An 18,292-nucleotide genomic window follows, 5' to 3' on the forward strand; every position below is an offset into this window, starting at 1 on the left:
AAAATAAAGATATAAAAAATTGCTAAAGAATAACCCATATAATCAGAATTAATAATCTAAATGTTTCATAATATAAACATAATAGTGTTGTCTCTAGGGCACAAACACTAACAATCTCCCACTTGCACTAGAGCCAATCACCCATATATCTAAAACCCATGGAACTAGTATGACCTTCGTGCTTTTGCTGTGACAAAGCCTTAGTCAGTTGGTCTGCAACATTATCATCAGTATGCACTTTATATATATGTATATCTCCTCTTTCATTAATCTCTCGAATGAGGTGATATCTCCTAAGTATATGCTTTGCCCGGGAATGGGACCTTGGTTCTTTAGCCTGCGCGATGGCTCCATTATTATCACGGTAAAGATCAACTGGATCTGTGATCGATTGAACCACACCAAGTCCCGTTATAAATTTCCGTATCCAAACAGCCTCTTTGGCTGCTTCACTGGCAGCAATATACTCAGCTTCCATTGTAGAATCAGCTACTGTCTCTTGCTTTGAACTCTTCCAGCTTACAGCACCTCCATTAAGGAAAAACATAAAACCTGACTGAGATACTGAATCATCTCTGTCTGTCTGAAAGCGGGCGTCAATATAACCCTTTACAACCAGCTTATCATCTCCTCCCTACACCAAGAATGAATCTTTAGTCCTTCTCAAGTACTTAAGAATATTCTTGACTGCTGTCCAGTGACCCTCGCCAGGATTAGACTGGTATCTGCTCGTCATGCTCAAGGCATACGAAACATCAGGTCGAGTACATATCATCGCATACATTATAGATCTAATTGCCGAAGCATATGGAACTTTGCTCATACGGCCCTTATCATCTAATGATTTAGGGCAGTTATCTTTTATGATCAATATCCCATGAGACATTGGGACATATCCTCTTTTTGCCTCTTGCATCCCGAAATGATGCAATCAATGTATGTACTCTGACTTAGGCCGATTAATTTCCTTGATCTATCTCTATAGATCTTGATCCCTAATATATAGGTAGCATCACCTAAGTCCTTCATCGAGAAACTATATCCCAACCAAGTCTTAACAGCCTGTAGAGAAGGTATGTCATTCCCTATTAGTAATATGTCATCTATATATAGTACTAGGAATTCCACGTGGCTCCCACTAACCTTCTTGTAAACACATGGTTCATCTTCATTTTGAATAAAGCCAAATTCTTTGACTGTTTCATCAAAATGACGATTCCATCTCCTTGAGGCTTGCTTTAATCCATAAATAGATCGAAGCAACTTACAGACCATCTTAGCAAACTTGGAACGATAAAACCCTCAGGTTGTATCATGTATACATCCTCTTCAAGGCTCCCATTTAAGAAAGCAGTTTTGACATCCATTTTCCAAATCTCATAGTCGTAGTAAGCAGCTATTGCTAGCAAAATCCTGATGGACTTGACCATAGCAACTGGTGAAAAGGTCTCATCATAGTCTATACCATGAACTTGTTTGAAACCTTTTGCCACCAGTCGCGCTTTATAGGTCTGTACTTTACCATTCATGTCAGTTTTCTTCTTGAAAACCCACTTGCACCCTATAGGTTTTACCCCTTCAGATGGATCAACTAAAGTCCATACTTTATTTTGATACATGGATTTTATTTCGGATTTTATGGCCTCTAGCCATCTCTCGGAGTCTGGGCTGTTCATAGCATCTTGGTAGGTAAGAGGCTCATCATTTTTAATGAGCATTACATCATCATCTTGAGTCAAGAGAAATCCATAATATCTCTCTGGCTCATGACGAGCCTTACTAGATCTACGAACAACCTGTGTTTTCGGAGCAGGAATATCTTGATGTACTTCCTGCCCATTTTCCAACTCTAGTTCAATATTATTTTGTACAACTCGATCTTCATCGAGATCTATAGTCCTCCCACTAATTTTCTTTGAAAGTAACTCTCTTTCAAGAAATACAGCGGTTCGATCAACCAACACTTTGTTCTCGGTCGGACTATAGAAACTATACCCTTTAGTTTCTTCAGGATATCCCACAAAATAACATTTATCCGATTTTGGTCCCAGCTTGTCAGATACCAAGCGTTTCATAAACGCTTCGCATCCCCATACTTTCATAAAAGACATGCTGTGACGATTCTCAGTCCATATCTCATATGGAGTCTTTTGAACCGATTTATTTGGAACTCGGTTTAGTGTATATGCAGCCGTTTCTAGAGCATAACCCCAGAAACTTATTGGAAGATCTTCTAGACTCATCATCGATCGCACCATGTCCAACAAGGTATGATTTCTCCTCTCAGAAACTCTATTCCATTGAGGCGTTCCAGGAGGAATAAGTTGTGATACGATACCACACTCCTTCAAGAAACCTTTAAACTCGAGGCTTAAGTATTCTCCTCCACGATTTGATCGTAGAACTTTTATACTTTCCCCTGTTTGCTTTTCCACTCCAGCCTTGTATTCTTTGAACTTTTCAAAGAATCAGATTTGTTCTTCAAAAGATACACATATCCATATCTACTGAAATCATCAGTAAAAGTAATGAAGTAGTAAAAGCCACCTCTTGCCATCGTACGCATTGGACCACATACATCACTATGTATAAGTCCTAATCGTTCGGTGGCCCTTTCACCTTGTCCGGTAAAAGGAGCTTTAGCCATTTTGCCAATGAGACAAGATTTGCATTCTTCGTATGATTTAAAATCAAACTTATCCAAGTATCCATCTTTATGTAATTTGGAAATGCGTTTCTCATTTATGTGACCTAAACGACAATGCCAAAGGTATGTTTGATTTGAGTCTTTCATCTTAATACGTTTATTATCATTATTTATGTTATAGACAGGAGTACCTATATTAAGAACATATAAACCATTAAACAAATGTGCAATCCCGTAGGTAACATTATTGAATGAAAAGGTACAACTATTGTTCTGAATCAAAAATGAAAAACCTTTCTTGTCCAAACAAGAAACCGAAATAATGTTTCTACAAATCGCAGGCACGTAAAAACAGTTATCTAGTTCTAAAACAAGCCCAGTGGGCAACGATAAACAATAATTCCCTACAGCTAAAGCAGCAACCTTTGCTCCATTGCCAACCCGTAGGTCGACTTCTCCCTTAGCCAATGTCCTACTTCCCTGCAGTTCTTGCACATTTATACAAATGTGAGAACCACATCCAGTATCTAATACCCAAGATATAAAAGTAGACAAATTGACTTCAATAACATAAATACCTGAATCAGAAGCAGTAACAACAACCTTCTTCTTCTTCAGATCCTCCAAATAAGCATGACAGTTCCTCTTCCAATGACCTGATATCTTGCAATAGTGACAATCACCAACCTTTGGAACACCACATTTAGGCTTCAAAACCTTGGTCGGATCAGGTTTCAGATTGGCATTCGATTTAGATCCCATCTTTCTCTTGCCTTTTCATTTACCCTTTCCTTTGGCCTTCCCCTTATTCACCATCAACATGGGAGCAGGGGATGTCTTCTAAATGTTGGTCTCAGCAGTTTTCAACATAGCCAACAGTTCGGTGGGGTTCTTATCTATCTCATTCATATTGTAATTCATCACAAATTGAGAATAACTGATGTTTAAAGATTGCAAAATTAGGTCAATCGGGTGCTCCACAGCAATCAGGGCACCTAACTTGGCAAGGAGAACTCTAAAATGATTATTTTTCATTTTTCGAATTTTTTTTAAACTCAATATACCCAATCATCCTTAGAACATGTGGTCCAACCGGATCACATTCTCCCTGCTTACATGCATGCAATGATTTGAAAGTATCAACCTCTCCTGACGAGCCTGTCCTTCAAACATACATTTAAGGTGCTCAATCATATCATAAGAATCCATATTCTCATATTGTTTCTGAAGTTCAGCACTCATGGTCGCTAACATGAGACATTGAACATCCGTGTCATCATCGATATGTTTCTGGTAAACATTATGTTGAGCACGGGATGCTCCTTCAGTGAGAGGTGCAGGGCGAGGGATATCTATGACATGGAGCTTGCGCTCTTGTTTGAGGATAATCTTCAAGTTCCTCTGCCAGTCAAGGAAGTTTGTTCCTGTCTGCTTGTCCTTCTCAAGGACTGATCGTAAAGAGAAGTTGTTTGAATTGATTGCCATTTGATATCTACAATGTTTAAAATGCATAAGATAAATTAGTTTATAGATGATTATTAAATTATGTTCAAGTAATTATTCATATATAATAAAACTATATATCTCCCACTATTTTATCAAATTAATAGCCCTAACTATTAATTCGTAAAGAGTTTCTTCTATATACTTTCTAGTGAGCCAAGATCCAAATTTTCACAACGTTTTAGTTCAGCTTTGGCTTTACTCCTAAAACATGATTCAATAAGGTAGACGACATTTGTCAATTATATCAACTATATAACTCTTGGATTGTTTAGTAGAACAACATTTATTCTTATTTATCCAATAAATCTCACCAAACTCTATGCCTTTAAGTTCACAATCCTATTGTGGTAACTTAGTTAAGTTAAAACCCAAAGGTCTAAAAGTATCATATACTTCAACACGCCGTCCCACGATAGATGGGAGTACTTCGCTTTGGCGAACCCACTCCTTATCGATCTAGGGGTTAACGCATTGGACATATTGGAAGGCATCTAAATAACTTAATATAAACATTAGGGTTTTGTTAGTATTATAACGATCATGATTCCATCATAAAGAGATTCCCAATTTTTCCTTGAATAAAATACTTCAAATCAATACTTGTCAATGGTTTGATTTCCAGGTAGTGGAGGAGTCATATCGGTCTCGCTTAAAACCCACAGCCTTACAAGTTCTATGAATCCGTTGTTGACAAAATCGCCCCATGTCGGAAATAAAGAAGATTCGTATTTCATTCCGTGTTTCATAAACACGAGAAGTCGGTACAGATTTTATCTTGTTTAGGCATGGCATGGGTGACGTATCTAATACATACATTCATGCATGATTAATCTAATTAAAGCATGCATTATTAACTATTCTATACATACATTCATACATCAATATGTAAAGTGCAATAAAGTAAATGTGTTTGGTTATGGCCCCATCCTATGTGATCTTTATCAAGCTCATGATAAAGATCAAGGTCAATCTGATGTGGTGATGGAAATAAATACAATTACTTATTACATAAGTCTCTTCTTTGTTTAGACTTCTTGTATGCCTCGTCTTCTTCTTTGAATCACCTACATTGGATAGCCTTCTTGAGTATTCAATTACATTACATGATTGAAAGTAAAACTAATCTAATGAACTTACAAGAATAACTCGAGTTACATTCGAGATTTATGATTACAAAGATTGACGACATGCAAGTCCTATTTAAAACCAAAACCAAAACCATTACACTAAGGTCGAAAGGCCATACCCATCCACCATGCTCATACAACACATAAAAGAATGTAAAAACACATAATCTGACCTTAAAATATCATATTATCCATGATCTAATCATAAAAACAATGTGACAAAAATCAGAAAAATAAGAATCAAATCAAAAAAACAAGAATCACTGTTTACGGGCAGTAAATGACGTCAAACGCCTTACAGACGAGTCGTTGATAGCTTTAGCTATCAGTTTTGTTCATACGCTCGTTTACCTATGGAATAGGGTATTCGTTTGCGTAAATCGGACACCAGACCCTGATTTCAGCAAATCTGCAGCAGCCAATTCAGAATTCGTATCTAATATGATTCTCATAATTAGAACAAACATAAATCATGTATATATTAGTACATTTACAGATTACATGATCATCTTACGATTATACAACTCAAATGAATATCATATATTCAAAACCATACATATACAAGCATATTATATCAACATCAAATCATGGCGAATCACGTACATGCTCATATATCGAAAACGGTTAAACACATAAACGAATTAAAAACTTTTCGCAAGTAGCTCTGATGCCATTGAAGGGTTTTTAGCACATAAACGCAACGAAAACGTAAATTTAATTCTTAAAAAATCGAAACCCTCCGCAGGATCCATGCGAAAAATAATATTTAATTCGTAGTTCAGTATGTATACCTTAAGAAGCTTTACGTTAATGGAAAGATGGAAGTCTTGAATGATCACCACGTAGCCCGTCGGTGGAACGATCTACGCCTTGAAGGTATCCACACGAATGATTGCTCGGAGGATGGGTGTGTACTAGCACGTTCTTGAGGCCACCTTTCTTGCTCTCTCTATCTCTCTTCAAGCTGCTAGGGTTTATGTTTTATCAAATAAAACATGTAACCCTAATTCTATTAGAAAAAAAATATTATATAGGCAAGAGCTAATGGGCCTCCAACCCTAAACTTAATTTTAGAGTTATTATTATTATTAAATTCAAAATTCTAATTATTGTATTATTAAGTCTCACTTAATCATCCAATAACTTAATTTCGGATTTAATATTAAATTCGAATTTCCTATTTATTTAATTAATTAAGTCACACTTAATTAATAACAAATAATTCCAATTACTTACATTTAATTTAAATCCATATTTAAATTAAATAATCCTCCAATCATTCTTTGTGCAACCCTTTAGGTTGTTATTACGTTGGCAACAATTTTAAATCTAATTTAAAATCATAAACAATGAGCGGCATCTAGTAATACATCATTGTTACCCAAGTAATAATAATTAAATTGGTGATCGATTAAACCTTTTGTGTATAATGTACAATGTACTATAATCCTTTTAACCATATATTATAGATTAAACTCGAGGCATGTTATGTGTCATCCTCTTCATAATTTAATCCAGGTTTCCTTGATCGATGAGTAGACTATAACATCAAATCAACATTTGAGCATGGCCATGCATTTCATAGTCTAACTCAAACAAGAGGCCAATAATATCAGTCCTAAAATAGGAGGGTTAAATCCTTTCTAGATCATTCTTATTTCTCATATGATTCATAATATACCTAATATACACTTTTATCATCACTCGGTCAAAGGTAACTTTTAATGCAACCAAAATATATTAATTCTCATATAGAAATATAATGATTTCAAGTCTAAGGACCAATACATCATTATCACTGTGAGAATTACTTATGACACAACAGACATGTAGAATCTCACATTGGGTTTTCCAGCACCATGTATATAATACATGTGCCTGTGTTTTGACTTTAGTATCACTATACCTATGATCAATGAGATGTGATCATCAGTCAACATTCACACTAGTCTTAATGCATTATTATTGTCCCTTAATAATAATACTCGACCAGGAATCTTTAGGAATATCGATACTATTCTCATAATCTCATTTCTAAGTCACGTACTTAGTGATATAAAATTACATATCATATTCCAAGGACATTTATTAATCTAACATCTTATCGCAAAAAATAAAGATATAATAAATTACTAAAGTATAATCCATATAATCAGAATTAATAATCGAAATGTTTCATTATATAAACATGATAGTGTTGTCTCTAGGGCACAAACACTAACAATAACTTCTCACTAGTAGAACCAAAAATGATATCATCCACATAAATTTGAACTAGGATCATATCATCACCACGCTTTTTGTAGAATAGAGTCTTATCAATAGTCCCTATAGTATATTCATTTTTGATCAAGAATTTTGATAGTGTGTCATACCATGCTCTAGGTGCTTACTTCAAACCATAGAGAGCTTTCAATAATTTATAAACAAATTCTGGATTCTGGAACTTCAATGTAAGGTGGTTGTTGTACATAGACTTCCTTTTTAAATTCACCATTGAGGAATGCACTCTTCACATCCATTTAATACACCTTAAAGTTTGAGTGTGCATCAAATGCAATGAATATTATTATTGCTTCTAGTCTTGCAACTGGAGCAAAAGTTTCATCATAGTCAATTCCTTCTTCTTGTGAGTAACCTTTAGCAACCAGTCATGCTTTGTTTCTTGTCATAATTCCATTTTCATCCATCTTGTTCCTATACACCCATTTTGTTCTAATAATGCTTATATTTCTTAGTGCAGGAAACAATTCCCAAACTTTATCTCTCTTAAACTAATTTAATTCTTCCTGCATGAAAGTTATCTAGTCAGGATAAGGCAAGGACTCTTCAGTTTTCTTTAGCTCAATTTGTGACAGAAAATATGCATGCAAACATTCATTTACAGTAGCACTTCTAGTTCTCACTCCAACATTTGGATCACCAATTATTGCATCCTTAGTGTAACTTCTATCCCATTTCCTGGTGTGATCTTGTTGACTAGAATTTCCCTTACCATTGGCACGACTTGCGGAACCACCAAATTCTTCTCCCCCTGAGTTTATGCCATTAAACTCAGATGAAATTATTTCTTGGTTAGAATCTTCATTTTCATGGATCACTTATTCAGTTGTTTCTTTCCCAATTCTATTTTATGTGTTGATCTCAGCATCTTTGAGATTTTCAAACATCAAAGTTTCAGCTTCATATTGAGCACAACAACTTCCTGCAGCTATATATTCAGCCTCACCTGTAGAAGTTGACACAAATTGATGTTTCTTATTGTACCAAGATACAAGTCTTTGTCAAAGAAATTGACAGCTTCCACTAGTACTTTTCCTGTCAAACTTATATCCAGCAAAATCTGCATCTGTATATCTAACAGCTTCAAAACCAGTTCACTTAGGATACCACAGTCCCAAGTTTGTTGTTCCCTTCAAATATCTGAAAATTCTTTTTACTTTCATCAAATGTGATTCTTTGGATTTTCTTGAAATCTAGAACACAAACATGTTGCAAACATAATGTCTAGTCTACTAGCAGTTAAGTATAGCAAAGATCCAATCATTCCTTTATAGCCAGATATGTCTACACTTTTTCTTTTCTTATCCTCATCCAACTTGGTAGCTGTAGACATTGGTGTAGATGCAGCTGAGCAATCAACCATTCCAAACTTCTTCAATAAATCTTTAACATATTTGGTTTGAATGACGAAGATTCCATCAATTCTTTGACTAACTTGAAGGCTAAGGAAGTAACTGAGCTCTCCCATCATGCTCATCTCATATTCACTGTGCATGAGTCTTAAAATTCTTTGACATAACTTCTCATTAGTAGAACGAAAAATGATATCATCCACATAGATTTGAACTAGGATCATATCATCACCACGCTTTTTATAGAATAGAGTCTTATTAGTAATCCCTGCAGTATATCCATTTTTGATCAAGAATTTTGATAGTGTGTCATACCATGCTCTAAGTGCTTGCTTTAAACCATAGAGAGCTTTCAATAATTTATAAACAAATTCTAGAAATTCTGGATCTTTAGTGTCAGATGGCTGTTGCACATACACTTCCTTTTCAAATTCACCATTGAGGAATGCACTCTTCACATCCATTTGATACACCTTAAAAGTTGAGTGTGCATCAAATGCAAGGAATATTATTAGCTTCAAGTCTTGCAACTAGAGAAAAATTTTCATCATAGTCAATTCCTTCTTCTTGTGAGTAGTCTTTAGCAACCAGTCTTGCTTTGTTTCTTGTCACTATTCCATTTTCATCCATCTTGTTCCTATACACCCATTTTGTTCTAATAATGCTTCAGTTTCTTGGTGCATGAACTAATTCCCAAACTTTATCTCTCTTAAACTGATTTAATTCTTCCTGCATGAAAGTTATCCAGTCAGGATCAAGCAAATCCTCTTCAGTTTTCTTTGGCTCAATTTGTAACAGAAAATATGCATGCAAACATTCATTTACAGTAGTACTTCTAGTTCTCACTTCAGCATTTGGATCACCAATTATTGCATCTTTAGTGTGACTTCTATCCAATTTCCTGGTGTAATTTTGTTGACTAGAATTTCCCCTACCATTGGAAAGACTTGCAGAACCACCAAATTCTTCTCCCCCTGAGTTTATGCCATCAAACTCAGATGAAATTGTTTCTTGGTTAGAATCTTCATTTTCATGGATCACTTATTCAGTTGTTTCTTTCCCCATTCTATTTTCAGTGTTGATCTCAGCATCATTGAGATTTTCAAACTTCAAAGTTTCAGCTTCATATTGAGCACAACAACTTCCTGAAGCTATATATTCAGCCTCACCTGTAGAAGTTGCCAGAAATTGATGTTTCTTACTGTACCAAGATATAAGTCTTTGTCAAAGAAATTGACAGCTTCCACTAGTACTCTTCCTGTCAACCCTATATCCAGCAAAATCTGCATCTGTATATCTAACAACTTCAAAAACCAGTTCCCTTAGGATACCACAATCCCAAGTTTGTTGTTCCCTTCAAATATCTGAAAATTCTCTTTACTTCCATCAAATGTGATTCTTTGGATTTGCTTGAAATCTAGAACACAGACATGTTACAAACATAATGTTTGGTCTACTAGCAATTAAGTATAGCAAAGATCCAATCCTTCCTCTATAGCCAGATATGTCTACACTTTTTCCTTTCTTATCTTTATCCAACTTGGTAGCTGTAGACATTAGTATAGATGCAGGTGATCAATCAACCATTCTAAAGTTCTTCAAAAAATCTTTAACATATTTGGTTTAAATGACGAAGATTCCATCACTTCTTTGACTAACTTGAAGGCCAAGGAAGTAACTGATCTCTGCTATGATGCTCATCTCATATTCTCTCTGTATGAGTTTTGAAATTCTTTGACATAACTTCACATCATCACGCTTTTTGTAGAATAGAGTCTTATCAATAGTCCCTGTAGTATATCCATTTTTGATCAAGAATTTTGATAGTGTGTCATACCATGCTTTAGGTGCTTGTTTTAAACCATAGAGAGCTTTCAACAATTTACCATTGATGAATGCACTCTTCACATCCATTTGATACACCTTAAAATTTGAGTGTGCATCAAATGCAAGGAATATTATTATTGCTTCAAGTCTTGCAACTGGAGCAAAAGTTTCATCATAGTGAATTCCTTCTTCATGTGAGTAGTCTCTTTGTTTCTTGTCATTATTCCATTTTCATCCATCTTGTTCCTATACACCCATTTTGTTCTAATAATGCTTCTCTTTCTTGGTGCAGGAACTAATTCCCAAACTTTATCTCTCTTAAACTGATTTAATTCTCTCCAATGAATATCCTAGAAAATTGCTTCAAAAATCTTAGAGTCAAATTTTCCCACATATTTAGAGTTGTCTTTTAGGACAAAGCACTTGATTCGAAACACATGCAGATGCTTCATAATAGGCTTTTTTTTATAGAATTGAGTAGGGTGATTTCCCATTATTTTTGTTGATCAAATATCTATTTTGAGTATAACATGCAGTATTCACAGATTCTTCCCAAAAACTTGTTGGCAGAGGTGCATCTTGCAGCATTGTTTAGGTAGCTTCAACTAGAGTCCTATTATTCCTTTCAACAACACCATTTTCTAGAGGTATTCTTCCAGCTGAAAATTATTGAACATGCCTTTGTCTTTACAAAATTCACTCAATGCTGCATTCCTGAATTATGTGCCATTATTACTTCTCAATCTCTTTACACAGTTTTGATCTTCAGCCCACTTTTTAACTTTCTTCATGTGTTCAATAATTATGTGTGGAGTTTCATCTTTTAAATGCATAAACTCTACCCATGTATACCTTGAGTATTCATCCACTATCACCAGTACATATTTCTTTCTAGAAATAGATAAGACATTAACTGGTCCAAACAGGTCCATGTGAATAAGTTGCAATGGTGCACTTATGGAATTCACCGTTTTGTTTTTTGTGGCTTCATTTTTCCTTTTTGACAAGCCTCGCAAACTTAGGTGAGAGAGTTTCTCTTGCCATAGCTTTCTTTGCTCAATAGATGCCTTAATATAGAAGCAATAAATACCACCCTTGTTTGCTTAACTTAAATCTGCAATAAACAAGCTTCCTTTTCTTACTCCTTTCAGAGTAGTTTCCCCAGTCTTTTTGCTGATAATTGAGCAGTCTTCTTTTTCAAAATTCACCTTGAATCCCTTGTTAGTAAATTGGATGACACTTAGAAGATTAACTTCAAGTCCAGCAACCAGTGCTACATCTTCTGTGATAACATTTTCAGAAACCAGCTTGCCATATCCCATTGTGAATCATTTGTTGTTGTCTCCAAAAGTCACAAATGGGCCAAGCATCTCCTCAAATTATGATAGCAGGGCCTTATCACCTGTCATATGTCTGGAGAATCCACTATCAATGATCCATACGACTCTCTTCACCTTGCCCTGCACACAATGAGGATTAAGTGTGTTTAGCTACCCAAACAGTGTTGGGTACTTTCTTCCTTTTTACTGAAATAGCTGAAATAAAATTTGATGATTAAAAAATAGTGTTTATTGATTGATTTTCATTATCCTTTTTAGCTATAGATCCAAGATTAACTTTTTTGAGGTCTACTCTCAATTTATGACATCTTTTCATCACTTTCATATTGCAAGAAATGCAATCAAATTTGACACATAATAGGGATCTTCATCCAATGCCTTATTGTATTTGCAGGCTCCCAACTTTGGCTCACTAACAGCCTTTTTACAAAGGTGAGTTAGGTTATTTGTTAAGCCACATCTTTGACACTGCTTCTCGGGAGCATCTACAACAAATGCATAGTTGTTGCTCTTGTTCACACCTATTTTACCATTCCTGTTCTTTTTTGTTTTTCCAGCATTCTCAGTTGTAACCTCTTTGGTTGGTATCTTGATAACTTGATTGACTATTGGTTTGTTTTCAGGTTCATTTTTGGTTCTGGTTTCTGCCTGTTACGACCGGTATTTCTAAATCTTATATATATATAATTGTGTGTTTATAATTGAGATTTAAATTGTGTTGAATTATAAATGTGGGTGATCTATATGTTGAGTGCATGTAAATTAAGTGTTTAATGTATTAGTTTATACAAAAAAATTTGAAAGGAAAATCTTATTATTTAGTATTTTTAAATGAAAATCAAAAGTATTTCATTCTATATGAATTTTTAAAAATCTTTTACCAATTTTTTTTAATCTTATATCATTAAATTTCTAAAATCACAAGCTATTTTATGATATATGTTTTATGATTTATGGAAAGGCATTTATATTTATAGAAATTATTTTATATAGATTATTTAATTTTTAATTTGCAATTTGCTTAGTTGCCCATGCATGCATTTTACTCCCAACACAAGATAAGGGCAAACTTAGAAATTCTAACCCCACTATCTACTACTTCACTAGCCAAAGTTACTTCTTTATCCTTGCATGCAAATTGACACAAGCTTGCTAGAGGGTTACTTTTGTCAATTCTCAATTCCACTCACATTTTAGTCAAATCAAAACCAAAAACCAAAGACAAGTTGTCATAATTCTCACCACCACATTACACTAACTCTCCATCCTCTCCTCCCTTCTCCCTCTCTCAGCCCTCTCTCGGCCGAAGCCCCCACCCCTCATTATCCTTCATTTTTCATTAAAACATCCACCCTCCATTAAGTAATCTCACTTCCCATATATTGTTCATTTATAGTCCAAAGAGTTTATGATGAAAAATCTATGTTTTAATCTTGTATGGTAGTGTTTTGTTAAACTCAAAGTGAACACCCTTAATTCTTGTGAATCTAAGGCTTTCACCATGAGATATATTATCATGGGGATGAGAATGACTAGACATGAGTTTTTCACACTTGTGCAAATGTATTTTTCACCCTAATCCATTCGGCCATGACTTGTTAGGAGCCGAATGGATGGTGTTCTTGTTGCTTTGTTTGATTTTTGTATGTTTATGTGATAATAGCATGGATTTGGAAATAAAAACTTGATAAAACTCTTTGCATGCTAAGTGATCATATTAGTTATGGTTAATGCTAGGCTTGCATGTTGATTCTATGATGAAACTTATATGGAAACCATATTGTTTTTGGCTTGTAAGTTTGAGAGCATGCATGTATAGGTTCAACTCATGATTTTTGAAAGTTCTTGATCATTTGGATTGATTTTTGTTAATAAGCTCTAATTTCAGTTGAGTTAAGATATTAATTACGATTTGTGCTCCTTGTTATGTGATTTTGATTCGTATATATAAGGAGGATTTGAGTTGTTGTTTTCAAAATTGTGATGACTTATAATTAGTGTATTATTTTGATTCTTGTTTTGCTATATTGCACTTTAGGTAAAGATGATCTCCACTAAGCCAATATTGTGTGTGGGAGTGTTAGTTCAATAGGTTTCCTTGGTTGCGGTTTAGTTTGGGTTTTGGTTGATGTTTGGTTTGGTTTGTCAAGTGGGAAATATGGTGGAAAGGGGTATATTAGATTTTGCAGATTTTTAGTTTGGTATTATGAGGCTTAGGGTAAGATATGACCTTGTCATTGTAATGCACTTTGAGGTCCAAGTCACCAGAAGCTAGTACTAGGGGTATACTTCAGATTTTAGATGTTTGTTAGAGGTTTGTAGGTTGTTTGGTTAGGTGCACGAGTGAAAATACTAAATCTGTCCAGCAGGGGACAGTTTTACTGCAACCTAGAAATGAGGAGTTTTAACCATGTCATGGGTAGGCCCTCACTAGGCCTTGGTTGGCCCTAGTTAGAGGGAGTGTCAGAGGTGTTTTTCCATTCATAGTTCATAGGAATTGAGTTAGAATCATGTGTCATAAGTTAGTGCAAAACAAAACACTTTTCTCTCTAGAAAACAGGGGAACCATGGACTTTAAGCTTAGGCCTAGGGAGGCCCAAGCTAGGCCTTGGAGTCACACCAAGTTTGGGAGTTACCTTATTATCAGAAGATTCTAGTGTAGAATTTTGGTAGGTAAACTTGAGGTGTAAGGGTGTCAACTGTACTCAAGAAATCATTGATGTCATCCTGAAATCATTATAATAAGCACATTCACTTAACATTTAGTTTTAGAGCACTTATGAGTGAGGCCTAGGTTGACCATCATAGTTGTAAGATAGTATAAGGTCAGTAGAGTGTATGGCCTAGGTCAGGGTCAATAGGAACTTGATGGTTTAGAGAAGGCACTTCGAGGTATGAGGTCAATATTAGGAGTTTTGACTAGTTTAGCATAACTAAGTGACTTAAGTAAGTGGAGTGAGATCATCCAAGCTTAGTGATGCAATATAATGTGTTGATATATTATTATATACTTAAATATGTTATGTGAGCATATGTGGCTGTGTAAACTATTATGCTTATAAGGTAATTGTAAACATGTATGTGTATATAGGCCTATGTGCCAATGTGCTTAATTTCGATTTATAATTAGGTTGAGTTGGTGAGAATATATTATAATGAGGTTATTATTATTTTGTGTAGGCTCTCGAGACGAGAGTAAACTTGCCATTAAAGTCGAGTAAAGCTCCCAGTTGCTCCTATCTTCTAGTCAAGTCAGGCCTTTCTCAAGGCAAGAGTTTCAACCTACCTTTTGTTTACACTGCAAGTGTGTGCTAACCCAGCTTTTATATATGATGCAAGTATTCCGAATCACCTTGATATACATATATACATGATACAAGTGTTTCAATTCTATCTTTCGTATTATATGCAAGTGCCATGAACCCTCAAGTATCTAATGCAAGTAGTTTAACTTTACTTGAAGATTGATATGCGAGTAACTCAAAACTCATACCATGCTAGAATACCAAAGTAATTGTGATGTTGCTTGAGATTTGGCTTTGGACAACTTCATGCAGGGACATAAATGAGCCTTTGAGATTTTTGATGCTTGTCTCAACACCAGTCAGACTGAAGGTGTCCATCTTCTAAGCCTATTTATTGAATTTATTCTTAATTTCTATCTGAGATGGAACCAATTCATCTATCCTGTCACTCACCATCTTCTTAATTTTCTCCTGATGACCATCTAGAGTCTTTTCGAGGACTTTTCCAATAAAGTGGAAAGCTTTCAATTGGGCTTTATAGAATTCTATGATGGCATCATATACTTTTTGTGAAGTGAGGACTTTGGAATTACTGCTCAAAATGTGACATATTCTTTCCTGAATCTTGCCAAAGCCTCATCCATGTCAATATTGAAGTCTTTTGACAACCAAGCATCTACATTACCATCATGTTTGGCTTCATCTGTAATCTTTATCTGTTGATCTTTAACATTTTCTTTGTAAGACAATAGAATTGCTTGATAGTCTTGGTTAGACATATCAGTGGTGAGTAGCAGTAATATTGGCAAGGCCTGCAAGCTGGTCTACAAAAAGGTCACTCGTAGTGATTGGTTGAGCTTGAGCATCTTACAACCATTGTGAGATAAAGTGAGAGGGTTGTGCAGATGTAGAGGGTTGGTTTGTGTCTATTTGGGGTGATAGTTAAGTTGGATGGAATAGTTTGGAGCATGGTACATATGACAAGATCACAGTTGAAATTGTGGTTGTGACAGTGTATTGTTCACTTGATAACTGAACCTTTATTCGAATTGGATGGGAGTTGACCATATTACTGTCATGTACTGTGACGCCCTCAATCTCGGGGTTAGGAAATGAGGACCCACACACCATTAATCTATGAATTAAATATGCATAAACCCCGATTAACAACTAACAGGATCACACAGGATAAAGTATGAGATAAGATTACAACTACCAACCATATAATATAATTTACAACCCAAAATAAAACCAAATTTACATATTCGATCCCGACTTGGAACCGACAGATAACCCATTGTATCTTAACAACCTTTCCGCTAAGCGCTTGCTCACTCAAAACCTGTACTACCTGCTCTACCAACAAGAAGCCCTCAACATGGTAGGGACCACCAGGTACGCTCTTACGAGTAGTGCGCCTAAGCCTGGCCATCTTCTTACTTAACTGCCATGGTTAGATTAAAGCAATACATATGAGTATAAAACTCAGCAAGTAACTATAAAATAGTTCTATGATACAAAATCCACAATATACCATTTCTGAACTCAGGGCATTCTACTTTATCATTTCTAGGTGGCGGATTTCTATCTTTTGGGCTATGAAAGGGTTACGAAAAAAAGCTTTGGGCTTTCAAGGAATAAGGCTCAAGATAGAGTGAAAGCCGACATTCATCACAAATCATTAATAGGATCACAAAATATCTTTCAAATGGAAAGCGATAATCTTTTCATCATTTGGAATCGATTATATGATTGATAATATCAACAGAATCAAAATCAGGATTAACAAGCTGTAAGCTTCACAATATCACAATCAACTCTTTTCAAAACAATATAAACCTTTTTCATTTTCAAAGAATCAATTACTGAATAGGAAATTCAATTCCTTTTTAAATAGTTATGGAACCCTTGATTGGACTTATTTAACTTTAAATTCATAATAATACGGGTGATCAGCCCGTACCGACCTCCATCCGGTCTTTAAGGTACCAATGACATAATTTCAGCCTTAAACTGGACTAGCCCCGCTAGCCTCTTAACATGACTGGACTAGTCCCACTAGTCTCTTGCGTCTCAATCCAATCCATCAGGAATTCGTTTGGAAAACCTTGTGTTGGAAAAAGAAAGGTTTACTAAATCCATTTTATCATTACCAAGAATATGAAATCATTCGGACTCTTTCAAGTCGAAACTCATTCTTAAGTTCAATTTCAAGAATTCAAAGGAAGTGAATAAACTAAAGGTAAGCAAGGTTCAATGCTAAAGATCTTGATCAAATGATAACAAGCTACGCAAGTTAGGGAATCAAAACCGTTTCAAGGATCAATAGGGTATAAGGTAAAGAAAGGAGTAAAAGATAATTACACAAGGGGTTTGTAAGGGTTCTTATAGGGTTTGCAACAGTTCATGGTATTTACAAGAAACCAGGATAAGAAAAGGTTACCAAAGGGTTTGAACAATAATCTTATCAATAACAAGTTCACAAGAATAATAATAGGGTATCTGAAGAACCAATAATAGGAGTATATCACTATAAAATTTCAATAGTCTACATGGCATGAACAATATCCTCTCTATACCAATTGCAAAATTAAGTAGAGTTACTTGCCTGAGTTCGCTTTCCTGTTTCACAAAGGTTGAACTATTGCCACCTAGTATACTTTTCCCTTTCCTAGCATGAATGCCCTCACGCTCCGAATCTAAAATCAAAAACCAAAACTTTAATTAGACTCCCACTTGACTTTCCCAGAACGCTTAACATTTCCCTTAATCGTAATACCCTAAGAGTATATTTATATATTCAATTATAATCACACAACACATCCATACCATAACTCGCATACTCTAACCATATAGACTTCGAATCACGCATTACAATGCAAATACAACATATAGCATTTAATCCTTGTATTGCCAACTCTATACTTGAGTTATTCTATCAGTTATATAGCCTTCTATCAATATA

The sequence above is a fragment of the Apium graveolens genome, chromosome 4 (genome assembly GCF_009905375.1).
Source record: "Apium graveolens cultivar Ventura chromosome 4, ASM990537v1, whole genome shotgun sequence".
Lineage (NCBI taxonomy): Eukaryota > Viridiplantae > Streptophyta > Magnoliopsida > Apiales > Apiaceae > Apium > Apium graveolens.